Source organism: Anas platyrhynchos, chromosome 1, assembly GCF_047663525.1.
Source record: "Anas platyrhynchos isolate ZD024472 breed Pekin duck chromosome 1, IASCAAS_PekinDuck_T2T, whole genome shotgun sequence".
Lineage (NCBI taxonomy): Eukaryota > Metazoa > Chordata > Aves > Anseriformes > Anatidae > Anas > Anas platyrhynchos.
In genome coordinates this window covers 59,105,177-59,124,490 of record NC_092587.1, presented here as the reverse complement: position 1 = coordinate 59,124,490, position 19,314 = coordinate 59,105,177, and the positions used below count along the sequence as shown (strand labels likewise).

The 19,314-nt window shown below is 38.5% G+C and overlaps 1 protein-coding gene across 3 annotated transcripts in view; it reads left to right on the top strand.

The window, feature by feature from the left end:
- The first annotated feature begins 2,309 nt into the window (after positions 1 to 2,309).
- The window catches only part of SPIC (Spi-C transcription factor), a 28,611-nt gene continuing 11,606 nt past the window's right edge, over positions 2,310 to 19,314 (top strand). Inside the window, exon 1 of one of the 3 annotated variants that reach the window (XM_005021533.6) lies at positions 2,310 to 2,484. The gene's annotated coding sequence lies outside the window, so the exon portion shown is untranslated. Of the gene's footprint in view, positions 2,485 to 11,256; positions 11,482 to 19,314 lie in introns of those variants that run through there. The other 2 variants (XM_005021535.6, XM_021273729.4) reach the window with 2 other exon arrangements.

Below are 19,314 nucleotides of genomic sequence, written 5' to 3'. Positions count from 1 at the left end.
GGTGTGGGGTGAGAGCCCCAGGAGGCCACAAACAACTCTCCCTGCTCTCTGTGGTCGCGGAAAGAAAGGCTGGCCTGTGAGGTCGACCGCCATTAGGCGCCAGGAGAGCCCCTCAGCAAGGTTGTGCCAGGTTTTAATGATGCTTTGCAAGGGGCAGCCTCGTGCTCTGCTCAGTTAAAAGCTCAGCCCTGGCCACGCTGGCTGGCAATGCCCCTGCCCTGGCTGCATTGCTGACAGAAGCGCCTGATAAGCAGGGTCACCTCATCCTTCTAAACTGCAGCCACAGCACCGGAGTGTGGCTCACCTCCAGGAGCTCACAAACTCTGGAGTGTGGGAGCGTGTCTTCGTTTTTTAACGTGCTTTCCTCGTTGGGTTGTTTGGGCACTTCTTCACCCTCTTTCAGAGAAGTGCTTTAAGCAATGCTGAAAAAACGGTGCAAAACACCACTCTTTAAGCCGGAGTGCCTGCAGCAGGCACAGACACTGACAAAACTGATAGCACATCACATCAAACAAGCGTCCCGCCTGCTTCCTGCTTCTGCCATTCAGGTTCTGCTGCGTGCAAGGTTCATCTGGCTGCCTTTCCCCTTGTTTTGTCTTATTTCCTGCTTCCCCTGTGAGACCAGGAGGGGAGCGACAAAATGAGAAGCTACACGAGTACATCGAACAGAACAACAGCCATGCTCTGCCGCTTAGAGGCTCATATAGATCAGTAGCCTGCTGCTGACGAAGGATGTCACCAGATGCCTAGCAGGCAATGTGAGAGGCTGTAGAGTCACTGCCCTTCAGCCCTCCCTCCCAGCCTCGGCTGATTAAATTTCCTGAACCACAGAAAAGCGCTATGCACTTTCTTGATTCAATTTCTGATTTTGTAGCTACTTATATCCCCCTTTGTTGTCTCTTTTCCGAACTGAAAAGAGTTTGAATCTATTTTCGCTATTCTTGGCATAGAAGTCATCCCATGGCTTGGGCTGTCTTTGTCCTCCTTTGTTTGTTTCCTAACACAGTCTTTCCTTAAGGGGAGGACCTGCATATGATATATGATATGCATGATGTGAGTGCATCAAATGTCCACAGTAGCTTTTTAGTGTTGTTTTTTTTTAATTATTATTTTTTCTTCTTTCATCTATTGCTTTCCTAATAATCCCTGTTATTTGATTTTGTTGATTGCTTTTGAATAGGGAGTGTCGTGGTTCATTTGGATCTCTTAAATATACAGGGACCTCTGTACCCTGTCAATGAATTTTTATTTTATGAGCTCATTAGGAAAGAAGACAAACAAACATGGCAAACAAGGGCTCAATCGCCTTTTGTCCTAAGGGAACTCTAAAAGACTTGTCTAAAATGTGAATTTACTATGTCATCACTCCATTAATTCATGAAGTTTCTTGCTCACAGATTCTCTAATTCATAACTAACTCATAAGTTGCACGCCTATGAGCAAAATAGTTACCTAGCTGGCAGCAAGAGGGCTCGTGCCTTCTCTGTCACCAGGAAGCACAAAAGCCTCGGCAGCTTAGCTACTGTTGTTGGATCCACCTCAAAAGCTTTTCAGGGAAGCTGATATATTTATACCATCCATCTTGGAAGTGAATAGAATAGAATAGAATAGAATAGAATAGAATAGAACAGAACAGAATAGTTCCCGTTGGAAGGGACCTCTGAAGATCATGAAGTCCACATCAAGTCTACAAAGCCCATCAAATCCCCACATCGAGTCTACAAAGACCATCAAATCCATTTGGTCTATGCCATTTCTATAAGTTAGTGGATCCTGAAGAAACCTCTCCATGGTTAATATGCAAGAATGCAGGGGATGATGGCTGAAAGAGACAGCAAGCTGCAGGGGATGACAGCTGCATAATGACCAATGTGTTGCTCAACTTTGACCAAATGGCTCCCAGTATATGCCAGGCTTTAGTGTGAGCTGTGTGTTAGGCCAAAACCTGAGCAGTCATTGAGCGAACTGCCACATCAGAGCTGGTGTTTTCACAGAATTATGCCACTATCCATAGATCTCATTCCTGACTGGTAATAGGTCAGAAGCCATTCTGTCACCAAATAGCCAGACCTATAATTCTGTCAGTTTTCCCAGGAGAAAAAGTTGAACTAGAAGAGCAGCCAGTGACTGATGCAGAAGAAAGATTTGCAGATCTTCTTTTGAATTTAAGTACCTTCCCATCCCCAAACGCATACCCAAAATAAATCATAGCTTTTTCCTTCTCGCATGAGTTTCTTTAGTTTGTTTTGTGGCATGTTCCTCAGGAAGAAAAAAAGTACCTCTTTGATTTGATACAACTTCCCCACCTATGAATTATATACAAGCAAAATTGTATTTTCTCCTTCAGAAGGATTTTCTGCTAATGAAAAAGTCACTTTTCATTTGTAAAATTAAATATCTCCAATGTAAGAATGGATTTCATGAGACCTCAGGGGCACATATGGCAAGTGGCTTCTCTTCACCTCCCAAATACGCTAATTAAAGGTAAGGCTGGAACTGTTTTGTTAAATGCCATTGTAACATAATTGCTTATGAGCTATTCTACCTACCGTTTATGACTGCTTTGTGCATTGGCCCTGTAATAAGCTCCCTTTAAGCAGTTCCTATGGTTTCAGAACAGCTGCTGGACCTGCACATGGATTTTTAATAGCTGTGGGACTTCAGGTATAGCAGTTTCAGTGAGCCACCTCTGCTAACATATGCTGTATTGTATGCGATTGTGCTATGAAAACTTTACCCTAGAAATTTTCAAATGTCAATCATTACATTAATATCTTTATTTTTAGTAACAGTTGAAGGATAATTGTGTTATTTTGAATTGCAACATCATTTCATAATCTTGCATATGTTGGTCTTCAAAATGGAGTAATGTAATGACTTTCCAATGAATTTGAGCACAAACCTTTAAAAAATCCCTAGTAGGTGGTGCAAACCACTTCCCACCCCATCCTTCTGTTTTAGCCTTTCCCCTACCTGGCATGGAGAAGCTTCTAGCTTTGGGTTGTATGCATTGGATTGAGACATCATACTGAGCCTTCCCTACATTTCTGTAGAACTTGTAATTACACAGGTAATGAAAATGAGCAGGAAAAGGTAGATTTTGGACTTAGTTGTGAGCTAGAATGTTTATAGGTGGAACACCACCTTCTGGTCTGTACAGCTGCACTGCTGACTGGGCACTTAGTAGCTTGGAAGCGTGGTATGTTCCTTTGACAATGGTTTTGATCCCTTCTCAACCTACATTTAAACACGTGTTCAGAGGGCTAATCCTTTCTCCAGTGATGGTCTGACAGCATGGTTACTTTTAAACACTTGGCTAAACTTTTGGTAATGTTGTTTGCAACTGGTCCATTCATTCTGGCTTGTATTTTTTGTATATTATTGCTATGCATTACACTAATTTCTTCACTTATCACTTGCATTTCTGAAATGTGGATTAATTGACAAGATCTCTGTATGACAACCTTCCAATTACAATCCCAGGAATTTCCCAGAGGCACACTAAACTGAAAACCAACCAACCAGCAGATGACACATACTCACAACTCCAAAGCAAGAAGCAAGAACTCGGTTCTGGTGCAGTACATGATTAACACCAGAGAGTGGGGCTGTTGGCTGTCCCAGAGATCTTGCATCCTTTGCAGAAAGCAGGATAAATCCTCGTTTTCTATAGTTGCCTGAGGACTGAGATTATTTTCATCATCTAACTGTATAGACTGGGAGGGATATAGAACACCCATTTTTTAAATCAAACTGTTTATTTAATAATAATGAAATGAACTGTAATAAAATAAATAAATTATAAGTATAGTTTAGTCTAATGGTATATGCCAGAATTTGCATTTTTTTACAGATTACATTTTTGCATAAATACTTCATAAGTGGCCTTGATTCTGAAGAGACAAATAATTTTGGACTGAAAACTCACAGTTCAGTTGGTGATATATTTAGTGACTCTTGTTTGTCATTGGCACAGCTCTATTTTTATTCTGTTGAAGCATTAGTTTCTAGGTGCAGGTGTAAATGTCTGTTTATTGTGCCAGCCATAGGCTTTTATTCTTCTCAGCAGTATAGCTTTAAAAGGGTGTTGTTTTCATACAGACCCATTGCCTTTTACACTGGTTTCCTCCATCATACAGAAACCACATCTTCTAGACTCTTTTTTTCCTCTGCAGATCACCAGTGTCCCCTACTTTATTCTTCTAAGGGCTGTCAGGCACTCTTCTACTAGGTCTGGTCCCAAACTTACAGGAGTTTATGTGGGCAGGAATCTCTTCATTACTTTTGATACCACAATTATCATTCCTCTGGTGGCTGTTTCACTAATCCGCTATTTTACGAGGCTCACTCTTGTTGGAAGAAATTTGTAGTGTGTTTGCTGGAACCAAGTCTCTGAAGCACATCTTTCTCCCAGAACTTCTTAATTAAGGGCTAATACAATATTTTTAATACAATATGGATCCTCTAATAAGCAGTTAGTGAGCAACATCCTGAGCAGCAGGATTTTGATTTACCCCTGGAAAGGCTGTGTGAATGGGAGTATATATGTCGGCCACAGATATACAGAATGTCCTTAACAAATGGCTCTGCATGGCTTTGTCCAAATTTCTTGCCATGACCCTTTTTACGATTGTGAAAGTTTCTTAGACCGCAAAGGCACTCCTATAAAGACCAGGGAGGCTGTCATGATCATGAGGGGAAAAAACCACCAACCCATTGATTTTAGCTTAGTTTTTATGCTTCTCATTCTCTTCATTTAAAAATATAAATAAATAGATAGATAGATAGATAGATAGATAGATAGATAGATAGATAGATAGATAGAGAAATAAATAAAAAACAAGGTGAGACTTGTGTGGCATGGGAACCAACCAAAACAAGAAGTTTATTGAAATAGTTACAAGTAGAGATGCCTGCAGTTTAGAAGCCTTTTCTTGTCTCAGAACAGTTTTGTCTTCATTTGTCAATACATCATCCAGAAAAAAAATACTGCCCTAATATACATATATGGCTGCTAATTCCCCCTTTAACCCTTCCACTTTGAGATAGGAGTGGCTTCCCTGTTGACAACAAGCAAATAACAATTCTGTTTTCTTTAACGTGCCACCAAACCACTTATCTACGTATCACAAATATTTGTTTAACATAAACTAATTCAAATTATCAGTTCCAACAGTTCAAACTGTTCTTTTAAAAGCTCCCTAACTTTTCAGAGTTTTTTGTGATAAAAAAATTCAATTTGTCTGGAACCAGAACAATTACTGAAGCCCATGTCAGTTTTCGTTTTGCACTGCAGTCAGCAACAATGCAAAAGCTGGCCTGACTGTACGGTGCTTCAACATGTGTTAGACAAAATATGAAATTCCATTGATAAGAACGTAACCTCTGATGTCTCCACCAGTGGTAAGAAGAGATGGGTTTATTACAAGAAGAGATGTGTTTATGACAATGTGTAGCACATACAAATTAAAAGTCTGAACATACTAGCTCAAAACAAACAAGCAAACAAACAACCTTGCTATTTTTTGTTATAGTATTGGCATTTTTATGACAGTAATCATGGCACGTATTCATCAGACCGGTTTGGAGCACAGGACAGAAGGGATCACTTGGATCAGCAAGTCTATTCCCTCACAGCCCTCTGCACCTCATTTTTTAGATATCCAGTTCAGAAAAGTCCACAGCATAATTAGCAGGTTCCTTGAGCCGCAGAAAGCTCTTCTTTAGCACTTTCCAACTTAAGGCATGTACCCTCTGAACACACCCAGGAAAAAGAAGGATCATTACAACTATGGAAGGGGCCAATAGATTTCAGAAGGAGTATGTATATTTTTCAAAGCCTTTGAAGATAGCAGTCAGCTACAAATTTGAAATGAAATTTGCAAGTGAATCTAAAACAAAACTGAAAACCAACCAAACAAAAAACCACCACAACAAAAACCTACCTTTGCAAGAAATAAGAAATGTGTGGCTTTATTTTCCAGTTGCTATACCCTACTTTCAACTGAAGCTTCTTTACTTCAGTGCAAACTGTCTGAAGTTTTCCTGTGCCTTCTTCCTCTATGGGTTCATTTACTCCTCTGTGTGCTCATTAGCTAAATTCAGTTATACATGTGGTGTGTCACGCAGCACCTGGAATGTCACAGGGAAATGATTCAGAGATCAGTAGAAGCTACTTACGGTGGCAGGGGATAAATATAATAACCAAAAGACCTCATCAAAAAGAAAAACAAAAAACCACTCTGTGCTTTCCAGAGCTTCTTGCAGTAGTATAGTAGAGTATAAAACTAACCTATTCATACAGTCCTTAACAGCTATCTAGAATCCCAGCTAAAATAGATGCTTGTTAAAGGGAGGCCTAAATTACACAGAATATTTATGCATTTAATTGTAACTACAGTTGTGAAATTAGAATGTATTCAGACATATTAATCAGATACAGGACATACAGCCAAAGAGTACTTCCATTAAGATCAAAGGCAATATACTCCATAATGTAGTTTATTACTAGTATTGACAAAAACATAATTTCAAAGACTCCTTCATCTTCAATTCTTTGGTCAATGACCCAAAAGAGAGGCGTTTTGGCCAGGTACTCATTACAACTGGCAAGATACACTGGCTAATTGAGATTCTCTTCTGTTGATCTGTGCAAGGCAAATCTTCTACATTGGCATAGAAAAAAAGGTGTTATCAGCTTAATTGCTGTTGGCCTTGTTTTCCTTCTTGCCACACAGCTCTGTCTGTATTAAACTATATATTGAGCTATCTACCTATGCAATGCCTTCTAATTTCTGTATAAAAATACTTTCCATGTATTTTTGTGTAATGAATGCATTCACTTCTTCAAAAGTTTTAAAATAAAGCTGGTATGTAGGATGTGGAATTATTGCTTTTCTTCTGTGAGAATGGTGCTACCGTATGTTACCAAGTTTCACCTTCTATTAAAAAAAAAAAAAAGAGGAACTTATTTATAATAAATATTATGCTGAGTCAAATAAGTCTTCTAAAAGCAGATTTACAATAATTTTCTATCATTCTCATAAGAATTCTGTACTTAAGAGGTTGTTTATCATAGGGTTGATGACATTTTCTTCAACTTATATTCCTTTCTGTTGGTTCCTTACACTTTGAACTCTGGTTCAAAATTATTACTGGTCAATGTCATCTTCACAAAGAAAAAATTTTTGATCAGTCTTTGTACCTTGAAATAGCAAAGAAAAACCTCTTCAAAAGGCAACTTGTAGTATTTATTATCCGTAATGTTTAATACTTAACTGTTGACAAATAGGACTGAGTAAGAGGCCTTTTAAGAATACATCAGTCTTTAAAAAGGAAAATAAGAGTATAGTCTAAAGCAGGAAACTAGTAAAACACAACCTTCTTGTCTGTGCATACAATTTTGAAACTACTTTGAAAGGATAATGTGATTACAAATCAAGTACCCAAAAGTTAGTTACAATATGGCAAAATTTGGTTGAGTGGTACAGTTTCAATTTGCCCCCTATATACATGTGTTAAGATAGTATCTGGACCGCATCACCCTCTGTTCCTGCTACAAGACCTTTGCTGTGCATGCATGGGATAGTGCCTCTTTAATGGCTGACTACCCAGTGGGATTTCATTACTAATCACATCCGCATACATTGCTTGCTACATGCTGTCATATGTTGTTTTCAAGAGAGCACTGCTAACCTCTTTATGGACTTTTTTTTTTTATGCTCCTCCCATTACAGCACACGAATGCTACATAAGCACAAAAATATTTATGTTCATAAGAGCTTTGAGTTGTGAAGACAATCTTACTGTCCCTGCATTATACATGTGAAACAAAGGCACAAAGAGATTAAATTAGGGAATGCTCATTTTTTGTATTTGATATGAGATACCTAAGAACTCTTGTTTTAGAGAGTTCAGCATTTGTGGGCAGTTTATGGGCTTGGCTGGTGCTCAGTGGCAGCAGTTGCAGCTGGTACTACTCAGCATTTCTGCAAATCTGTACCGAGGTCTCAAGTCAGACATCCAGAAAATGAGGAACACACAGCAAGTGACCACCTGTGAAAGTTTGTTCAAAGGGACTTGCCTAGTATCATTTAGGAACTCTGTGGTAAAGACAGGGTCAGAACCCACTTCTCCAGGGCAGCATTCAGCTGCATTAACTTTGAGACCATCCTCTCTCTTCCTTAATCACTAGAGAATTTATAACTTCTGCAACAGATGCAGAAGCATTTCTACAGATGACAGTCTTGTTTACCCAGTTCAGCATTAGAGTAAGATTTATTATTTACGCCATGCACAGAAAAAAAGTAGGGTCCTTGAAAGGAAAATGTTCAAATATGCACCCAGGGAAGAGGGAAGGGACATGATTATGTTTTGATTTTGGCCTTTTCTCTCGGGATAGTGCTTCTGCAGAGCCGTGATGAAATCTTGGGTCCGCTGTAGTCTTGATAGTTTGGGATTGGGAAAAGGACATTTGCCCTTCCTCCTCCATTCCTCCTGCCCTTATATTTTACAGATCAGTCTTGCCTGGCCCCTGTCTTTGGCTCCTAGTCTTCTTGCATCCCTCAACCTAAGGCTTCTTGGCTCAGACTTCTCACTCCCAGTCCTACTCTCTTAATCCAGGCCCCAAAAAATTGGTTCAAATTCTCTTCAAGTCTTCTTGCTGAATTTGTTCCAAGCCTCTCTTCTCAAGTCGCAGTGAAATCTCTTTCTGGCACCTCTCCCCATCACTCCAGTGAGCTCACTGGAGTTCAGGGCCCGTGTCTGTGCAATCACCTTCCATCTGCTGTGACGGCTAGCTCCTACTATTATCTCCCAGCATCTTCTGCTTTTCTAATTACCAGTCACAATTTACCTCTTATACAGCCCCTGGCATCCTGTGTAGCTGGTACAGCTTCCTCCTAGATGAGCCCATCCTTCCTTCAGCACAGCCTGTATTCCAGTCAGTTACTTGTCCCATGAAATTGCAGTGCTGTCCAGGTGACGGGAGAAGAAAAAGCTGATTTGAAAGAGCACAGAAAAGAATTAGAGATCATCCCTTATGTTGTTGTAACTGCCTGACACAGGATGCAGTAAAACTTGATCTCTCAGGCTGTGGATATGAAATATGTAATCTTTCTGTTGTGCTTAATTTCTCTGAGTAGGCTCTATATTCCCTGACTCTAAAAGTTATTCAAGACTCCAACATATATTTTGCACAGATAATGTTAAGAGCTTGGCTTGAAATGACAAAAGTAATTTCTCAAAGTCACAGGTCAAAAATACTATTTGATTTGAAGAGTCATGTGGCACAGTGTTTTTTGGTTTTCCTTGCTGCATTGTGTTAAAAATGTAACTTGCAGGCTGCCTTCTCTGGGATCTTACGTGTATTTATTCCTTTAAGATGTCTGACATCATTTGGGGGATCTAATAAAATACAAAGGATTACCTCTTACTATGTAGTAATCTGGAGCTCAACTTTTTTTGGATGTGTTAAGCACATACTTAGTTTTAAATGTTTTTAAATTTTTAAAATGTGCTTCTAATTAGACATGAGTTTAAAATTACATCTGAATTTTTTCTAGAGCTGGATCCCTAGCTCAGAAAATCTAGGGAGTGATCTTTAAAGAAGTAACTTCTAATTAAACCTCTCCTGTCTTTATTCTGGGTTCTTGTATATGACTGAATTCAGTAGTTAGCCTCCCAACAGCTTAATAACACTTTCACAGGAGGCAACCAGAAGCCTTAATTTGTAATTCCAGTTTTCAATCTGCTTCATGCTTTTTGATGTTTCTTTTGTACCTATCATATACATCCTAGAAAACTTAACTGAGCTAGACTTGCTGAGACCATATTGTACGGCGTACCCCTGTGTGGGCTGGGGGAATCCCATGGAAGACATTTACAGCATACAGGTGAGGCTAAGGTGTGGCATAGCCACCAAGACTCTTGGTTCATTGTTGAATTTAATGATAATTCAACAGGCATTTTGCCTTCTATTGTAGGTCTCTCACAAAAAAATTTGATTTTAAAATGTTTATTTGGATCTTTGAGCTTCTTTGGCTGTTGTGTGGATGTACCTATCAAGCCATTCCTAATTTTTTATTTTACTTGATCTCTTTTTCTCTTATATTTCATTTTTCTAACCCTTCACACAATGGAACATAGAAAACAAAAAAATAAATAAAATAGACCCACCTCTCAGACAAGTTAGTTGTTGGATTTTACTACTTCTTTTACTCCAAAAGAAACTGAAAAGAGTATGGCCAAGTAGAAGCCATGACAAAAAGACAGTCTGATTTGAAATGTAAACCCATAAACCACTGCTTCAGAAAATTCCCATTCAGGAAAAGGTTCCAAGACAGGAAACAATATTACCAGCATGCCTCCTACCCTACCTTCAAGGTACAGGTTTTCTTTAACATCAGACTGTAAAAATCCCCAAGGCCTAAGTGCTTCTTCAGCACTTCCCTGGTAATACAGGAAGTATTTATTTGCTAGTCATAACATTTTATGCCCATACAAATGTTTGTATCATCAAAGCATAAAAACCCATTATTTGGACAGCTTGTTTTTATGGTCATCTTCAGAGCATAGTAATGAGAGGAATTCTATTTCTGAAGAGTTTCCTTTACCACCCTGCAGTTCCTTAAAATGAGTTTCTCTTATCTAGAATTCTGACATAAATCTGACTTCATTCTACCCCTTCAATAGAAACAGAAAACAGAATGTGCTGGGCTTTTTTTTTTTTTTTTTTTTTTTTGGCAATGTGACAATTATAATACCAATAATAGCTTTAAATAGTTCTTGTGTGTTAATTACTTTTATTCAGTGCTTTTGACTGTAAGGTCAGATGTGTTTTCATATCTCCAGCTGAACTCTATCAATAGATTACCTCTCTTAACTATTTATAAATATCCTCCTCGTAACCATACACCTTCCTTTGTTTCAGATTAATGGTTTTCAAGTCTCTACTACTATATTTTTTTCTTCTCAGCCCTCTGTAGGAAATAGATGTCCACCTTCCTGGTGGGACTTAATCTGTCCCTGAAAAAGGCCAGTTTGTCAGAGGCTCAAACTGCTATGCTTCTGATGTTTTTTTTGTTTTGTTTTGTTTTGTTTTTTACATCTAGCATATATATTATATATATATACACATACATATACACTCACATATATACATGCATTTTCTTAACTTTGTGGAACCGGTCATAGAGTATGGTACTAATTCACATGAGAAAGATGTCAAAATGTGGTCCCACATTGTAAAAGCCTAATACTGAAAATATTGGCATGTTCACCTCGTGGTACATCTGCCTGTGAGGGGCTGTTGGCCTTCCTGTTGCGCATTGCACGATTTGGGACAGGCTATCAGGTTACCTTATTTTTAATTATTTAAGATAAAAGTAACTTTTATCAAAAATATCTGGAGGAAAGTTCTTATGAAGCATTTCATCTTTTGGTTGAAAGCCCAAACTGATTTCTCTTTTAAGTTTTCAGGAGGTGAGTGCCAACATACAGTTTTTATTTCTGGTTCCTTCTGATGAATTTGCACATTTTCTATGAAAATTCGAATAATGCAGAAAACTCAGATTTCTTAAAAATGTTTTTCTCTTATTTAAATTGAAATGTATTGCTTTTGTAGTCTCCATACTTTTTCTGCCTATTTTGAAGTTACAAGGGGAATAAATACATTTTGTAGGCTTTATACTAGTATCCTGAAGTGTTGAATTTAAGATAAAGATCAGCTAGTACTCTTATAACAAATAAAAATGTATACTTATAATGAAAAAAAATAATGGCATTTTCATTAATATGATAATCATTATTTCTACTCTCTTGCACTACACACTTGGGAATCCCAGGCTGATTCTCTTCTATTGCTTTCTGTTATAGGTGTATTTTCCTAAGGCTGGTAATTTCCAGAGGATTTAAATACACTTTAGAGCTTGCTTGATAGTATATGTTGATTCTTCCTCTTGTACAGCAACAACAGATGTGGCGCCTCAAGAAATGCTTAAGTGGTCTGTCTGCTTGAACCTGGTATATGTCTTGTCCGCTAATAACGTTAAGATGACATTACATTTATACTGTCTGCTTCTACATAGGTCTGCTATAGGTCTTTTTAGTTATTTATTTCATCTGCCACAGACTTTCTAGGACCTTCTTTTCCTTACTGACACATCTTTCTTTAAATCTCTGTCCTTATTTTGTTGCAGATATTCTGTTTTGTGGTAGCTGTCATTGTTGCATTCAAAACTTAGGTGTGGGTACTTCAAGGTCAACCTATTCTGAGGCATACATGATAACTATCAATGATTATTCTGCCTTTTTTTTTTATGTGAATGTTAAAATAAGAAACTCATGGAAGCAAACCCACAAGGAGGTCTGTGTGCAGTCGGCTGCTGGAAGCTCGATCTCCATGCTTTTCCTCTTCTTATGCTCTTCCTTAGGCATCTAGTATGAGCTACAGAGACAGGATACTGAGCCAGGTGGACTTTTGGTTTGACCTAGTGCAGCCTCTTTCTCTTCTTAAGCCTTGTTCTTTGATATTGTCTCTGCTACCTCACAGCTTGTGGAGCATATTTTGCTACTCTTTTTTTTGAACTGCAAAATGTGTCCCACCAACAATCCCAAATTCTTGCACTGCAGCCAGAAACCTTACTATTACATACTTATATGGGTTTTCTTAGAAAGCACGTGTCTGTTCTGAGAATATTTCCTTTTGTTAAATCATCACCAACTCAGACTTGTTTCCAGGCTCTACCTGGATGTATTATCATTAGGAAATAGTTTTGTACTGTTACCCCAACTGAGCTAAAAAGCGCTGTTCTGCAGTTGCCTGACTCTGTGAGCATTTAATTGCATCAACACCTCTCCACTTGCTTTTCAGGTTCTGTAGATGATTAGATCTCTGAATGTAACAGAAAAATGCTGCAAAGGTCACTACGTGCAGACATCCTGGCATTCCCCCAAAGACTTGCAGCTTAAATAATTTGATTATACCTCTATATTCAATAGCCTTGAGTAAATTTTGCTCGTTTCTTTTTTTAAAAATATTATTTCTTAGTTTCTGCAACATCCTGTAGATAACTTGCCTTCTGCACATTAGCCTTTTGTGTGTGTGTGAAATAATGTTGCCTTTGCTGGCTGGGTACTTGCCTCCTGTGGTGTCTCTTACCGCCCCTTCTGATACAAGGATTATATTCATATTCTTTATTCATATTCTCTACATTAATACTAATTCTATAGATTTTTGTCATGCCATCTCTATTTTTTTTCCCAATCTGAAGAAGCAGTGTGGCTTTTATGAGTAGTAATGGCCCAGTCTGACAAAATCAATGCCTTCCTTCTTCCTTACACTGCTCAGGATCCAGGCACTATACGTCTGCCTGAGGTCCCCTGCATGGCTCAGGCTGGCTGCTGCTTCTGGATCACTCCTAGTCCTAATGAACAGACCTTTCACCTCAAGCAATTTTAGATGTTTCATTTTTAAATGAGAGCTGCCTAGTTTTAGCATTGTAGTTTAACTGTGAGAACACTTGTTATGGAAATACAAGATTTGGAAACAGTCCTTTCAATGGCTAACAGAGACTCTGACTTGGATGTCCTGCCCTGAAGGTGAAGAAGTGCTGTAGCCCTGATCTAACATGCAGGCCTACTGCTTAGGGCATTCTCCTGAATGATGGGGAATGTGAGGTTGAGCTCCTGAAACCAAGAAGGGAACCAAACCCACATCACCACTGTCTGTGGCATTGCTGCAAACATTCAGCCAGACTGTATGTAACACATTTGACTTGTATACCACTGCCATATCCCCCAGCAGGGTTTTAAAAGGAAGGAAGGGGCTGGGATTTCAGCCATGTTTTCTCTAATGTTTCTTACTAGCTAGATAAAGTACTTTTATTTCCTGTATGGTGCTGCGCCTGCTGGTTTGGAGCTTACAAAACTGTCTCTAAAAGCTTCAGAGCAGGCCTAAAGAGAGCAACATACTGCATACTGGAGACAAGGCACCAAAACCATATGTATTTCAGTGCCTAACATGTACTGTCTGCTTTTCATTGATCTGTCTGTAAGTCTAAGCAGTGTACAGAATCATGGAATCATAGAATATCCTGAGTTGGAAGGACCCATAGGGATCATTGAGTCCAGCTCCTGGCACCATACAGGTCTACCCAAAAATTCAGACCTTGTGACTAAGAGCACAGTACAAATGCTTCTTTAACTCTGACAGGCTTGGTGCCGTGACTAAATAAAGTGTAAATGCTATGTAAAGGCAGTGTTTCTAAGTTGTGATATAGATGCAGATGCTACAGTAGTTATTACATTCCTCTCCTGTCTCTTCAGCTTTTCCAAAATAGACAAAAATGCTTCCTTCCATTCTTTGGAGTCCAAAAGTCACTTATTCTTAACATTTGTCAGATCTCAGCTTAATGACCTGTGGAGAACAGTGTCGAAATGGAGTATTGAATTAATCCCAAATGATCTGAATGCCACTTGAATCTGAAGGCATGTTTCTTCCACAACTAACTGGAAAATGACTAGTTCTTGTTTGGTTTCCGCAGCTTCACCATTAAGTGGGTTATTAAAATATAATGTTCTTCTTTCTATATGTTTCGTCTTTAAGATTTCAATTTATACCCTTTATCATGCTCACCTATAATGACATTTTTTCCATTATCTGTTGCTATTTTTGTAAAGCAATCTCATATTTCTATTCCTGCCTTGCTCACTTCACACCACAGTATTATTACTTTGTAGGTGTTTTAGCTATTCCAATATTTAAGGGAGTACTCATTATAACTATAGATTAATCAGTCTTGTTTCATATGTCACTTTAAAATCTTTTTTTTTTTTTTTTTTTTTTTTTTTTTTCCTTCAGTGCACTTGTCATTATTAGTTCCTTGTGCTTCTGTTGTGGTTTTTGATCTTCTGTCTTCATGGGATTTCCCAGCAGAAAGTCACTTCCTTTGGTTACATGGAGCCAAAGAAGAAGCTTCCTGAGAAGGCCTGCTGATACGGACAACTGGACCAATATATTTGGCCTGGTTGTAAAGTGGAGGTTTTAGGTGTGGGTTTTCCATTGAAGAGCTGATCTGTCCACACATGCATGTATCTCCATGGTACACTTCTCTATTTAGGCACCAGAAGAGATAATTAAATTTTTATATCTAACCTCTGCAATGATTTATCCAAATACCTAATTTTATGACTCTAATTATTTGATTGACCTAAGCAGAATAAGTTACAGGTGTAAAATTAGCTAAGTAAATATGTCTTTTATGATTGAATAGTAAGTTCTCAAATCAGAAATACATCACGATCTAAACACTTGAGGGCTTCTATTTATATCCTTTACATTATGATATTCATATGTGATTCTGAAATAGTCTAATGATAGAGAATATCTTCTTAAGAAATAACAGGACATTTTTTTTTAGACCTAAAAACTCCAGAAAAGAATTAAATTCCTCTGAAAATATTAAAGTGACATTTATAGCATTTTAAGGAAAAATATTTTAAAACAATATTAAAATTAAAAACATGATTCTGAGAGAGGAATCCCAATAAAATATTCAAAGGTAAGGAAATTATTATCTCTGATTGAGATAATCTCTCATTCTTAGTTTAAAATTCAAATTTTAAAACATCTTTTGGACAGAACTCTTAAAAAAATAAAAATAAAAAAAATTTGCCCAATAAGAGTTTTGAGAAGGATTAAAATGAAAAAAATGCTCTTCTTTCTTCCTAACCTACCGTAGTGTTTTATAAGGTAGCCAAAAACACAAAACAAATCAGGAAGTCAGGAAGAATGTGCAGCAGCATTAGTGCTGGCACAGCAACTTTCCCCTTACTGTACTGAAAATAATACCAGTGTCAGCTGCAAGCCAGAATCTTTGTTTATAGAAATCATAAGTGATCTTTTGGCTTTGGTGGTTCTATACCCATTTCCACCAGCTAAGGAACTGATACTCTAAATCCACCAATTACAATAAAACAGTCTATTTTTTGTGTTGCAGAGATTTTCATTGCCACTTGCAGAACAATTTGTAAGACAAGTGAAGAGTTTGAACTTATGATATTCTCATCTTCTGGTATTTGAATAAATTTTGTTTGTTGAAACACATAGAACAAAATGTACAAGCACAAATGTGATTTTCAAACATAGTTTCATTATCTGATTTGCTTAAATGATATGATGCCATAATTGTGGTTTTTGTTTTCTTATTTGCATTCATTTTTTCCCTCTGTATTCTACACTAATTAGCTGACCAAAATTATGGTAAACAGTATTAGGCTGGTAGTTAATAGTGCTCATTTCTGGGTTTTGTTTGTTTAGTTTGGTTTTTTGTTGTTGTTTTTTTTTTCTGTTTTCAGGAGAGGTTTCATTATATTCTGGGGCTGGGAATGTGAATTTAGGTATTTTTTGAGGCCACTAATTCTTATTTCAGACCAATTCACTATCAAACACTCATGGCTGGATGATCACTGTGAAAGAGGAGATCTCTCCCTCTGTTGTTCCCTGTTCCTGCTCCATAGAGAAAAGGCTGTGTCCTTGCTGCAAGAAACTTCCCAAATTCTTTCAAACCTTGGATGGAGTAGACCAGAACCAGCATACTGGCAGAGATTTGAAATTTTTCTGGTCAACCTAGTTAGGTTAAGGAGGTGAGCACAATCATGCTATTTTTCAACTCTTCCACTTTCAGGGAGAAAGTGGTGGTGTACAGCCATCTACACAAAACCTACAGCCATGAGGATTCATGACAAAGATTACCACAGAGATGCGTGGCCAGGAGAGGCATGGAAAAGGGATCTGTTGAAGGCCAGAACAAATATGCAAGGACGCAAGGACAGAGTTTTTCTGTGTCTGTCACATTCACCACCTAACTTCTGAAGACTGTTCAGCTGGTAGTCAGCTGTTATGTATGGGGCAAACGACTCCCAATGACAGAATCAGTTCTAAAAACAGAGGGTCTATTTCTATTAAAGTGACTTGAATTGTGAGTGGGCTGTCTGTCAAATTGGGGCACTTACAACCTGTATGACATTCAAACAATTCTGAGAAAGCTGTAAATACATGGTGAGAAAACTTGTCGAGTTTTACATTTCTTTAGGAAAGGGGGAGACTGGTCTCTATTGTTCATTTGAGCAATGCCTCATGAAAAAGTCTTCATGCTTTCTAGAGCCTTCCAACAAGTGCTGTAATATGTGATATAGATCTGTCTTTTATTGAAAGAGACGTGAAAATTCTTCTTCTATAGCGTTATTATGAACTAATTTTCAGTGCCAAGCAAGCATGACAGAACTTTCTGAAATTTAAACAATCACTCTACTGTTGAAAGTTTATTTTGAAAGCATGGCAGAAGGAGAAAAGCTTGATGCTGTGCTTTCTAACTGATATTAAAATTTTGCTATCAGACACAACAATTGTTTGAGACACATTTGAATAGTACGTTCTCTTTTTCAGGCTTCTGACTGAAATCCCTCTACCCATCCAATGCAAAAATCAAAGCAGGCTTTCTACTGTAATAGGATTTCTTGGTAGAGGTCAACATGCTGCCTGTATTGACTGTACTGTGCTTTGCAGAACTCCTAGTGGCTTCCCAGAGTGGTGGACTGAGCCCTCACTCAGAGCTTGTGGCAAGCCAAAGAAGCAATGTACTGGTGGGTTAAGGAGTTCCAATCTACCTTTTGAGACAGCGATTGCTCTTGTTTTTATGCTGTGTGATTGTGCTATGCATGGCATCTTCCCATTTCCTCTAAAAACAAAACTTTTGCTGACCTTCCTTACATTGTAGCCTCTTGAAATAAGAACATTGTAATTGAGCAACTTAATTTAGGAAGAGTGATTATTGTAATGACGTTAATTCCATTAGTTTAATCTCCCAACCTTCACCCTCTTTTACTACTGGGATGTGTTGGCCCTGGCCAGCAGCCACGTACCCACACAGCTGCTCACACCAGCAGAGTAGGGGAGAAGATAAGAGGAACAGGAGCAAGAAAACTCATGGGTCATAATACAGGCAGGGAAATCACTTACCAATTACTGTCATAGGCAAAACTGACTTGGGGAATTTAACTTAATTTACTGGCAGTAACATAAATATTTAAATACTCACTTGGGGATTAGGAAGCAAAGAAGACAAGCTTTAAAACATCCTTCGCCCCCCCCCCCCCCTCCCCAGGCTTAGCTGCACTCCAAACACCTCTCCTCCTGACTTGTTACTGCCACAGGCTACACTCGAGCCCTTTGGAGAGGTAATGGAAGGTGTGGGGGCTTGGAGACAGGATACAGTAGTTTATCTCTGTCTCTCCTTGTTTATAACTCTTTTCTTCCACTGCTCCTTCCTTCTTACTCATCTCCTCTACTACAGCATGGGTCTTCTATGGGCCACAGTCCCTGAAGGGGTGTGCCTGTTTGGTCATGGAGCTTCTCTCCTTGTCCTCTTGCTCCCTCATTGTCCCCTCTGTTTTACCCTCCCTTCTTTGTTTCCTCCCCTTTGGCATTTTCTGCCCTTTCCTGAGTGTGTTTTCACAGAGTTGCCACACAGGTGATCCATGGGCTCTGCTTTGGCATGTGGTGGATCCATTGCGGAGTGAGCTGGAATCAGCTGTGAGCAGCATGGTGCAGCCCCCATCACCTGACCTGCACCTGCACAGCCAGGAGGAAAGGGGAGCATACGAGGGCAGAGCAGAAACTGCCTGACTTCACATAGAGATGTAAGGATAGGGAGGTTAGTTTGCATCGTCAGATTGCTTATTACCACACCATTTACTGGGATGGTACTCGCAAGGGATCTTGAAGCTCATCCATAATTTTAAATCTGGTATACATGTATATTTCTACTGCAGAACTGAACCATGCAACCTATGTTTGTCCTAGTTACAGAGTATACTTGACTGTCTGTGGAGAGGGAGCTATTGCATAACCAAATTTTGGCCTGAAATCCAGTGCTGAATCACATTTTGATATTTCAAGAGCACTGTTGCTGGTTCATTTTTCTTTGTAAACCCACATCACACCAGAGAATTACTACAAAGTGGAATTTGTACTTTGGAAAGACATATGCGTGTATTAACGCTTTTTACTCAAAAAAAAAATTTTTTTTTTTTTTAAAGTTTGCAGTGTAAATTTTGAAAAGGCAGCTTGAATCTGAAACAAGCAAATGATAGCTAATGCTTATTCTGGCTTCAAATTACTTCCACTCAGCATTCATAGACAGGTGCAGGCCAGTTCTTGACTGTGGTTCTTGGTTAAAGGAGTATAGATAAATATTGTAAGAGGTAATTACTATTTTATAAGAATTTCATGGCATATGCTGAGGAAAGTTTGTA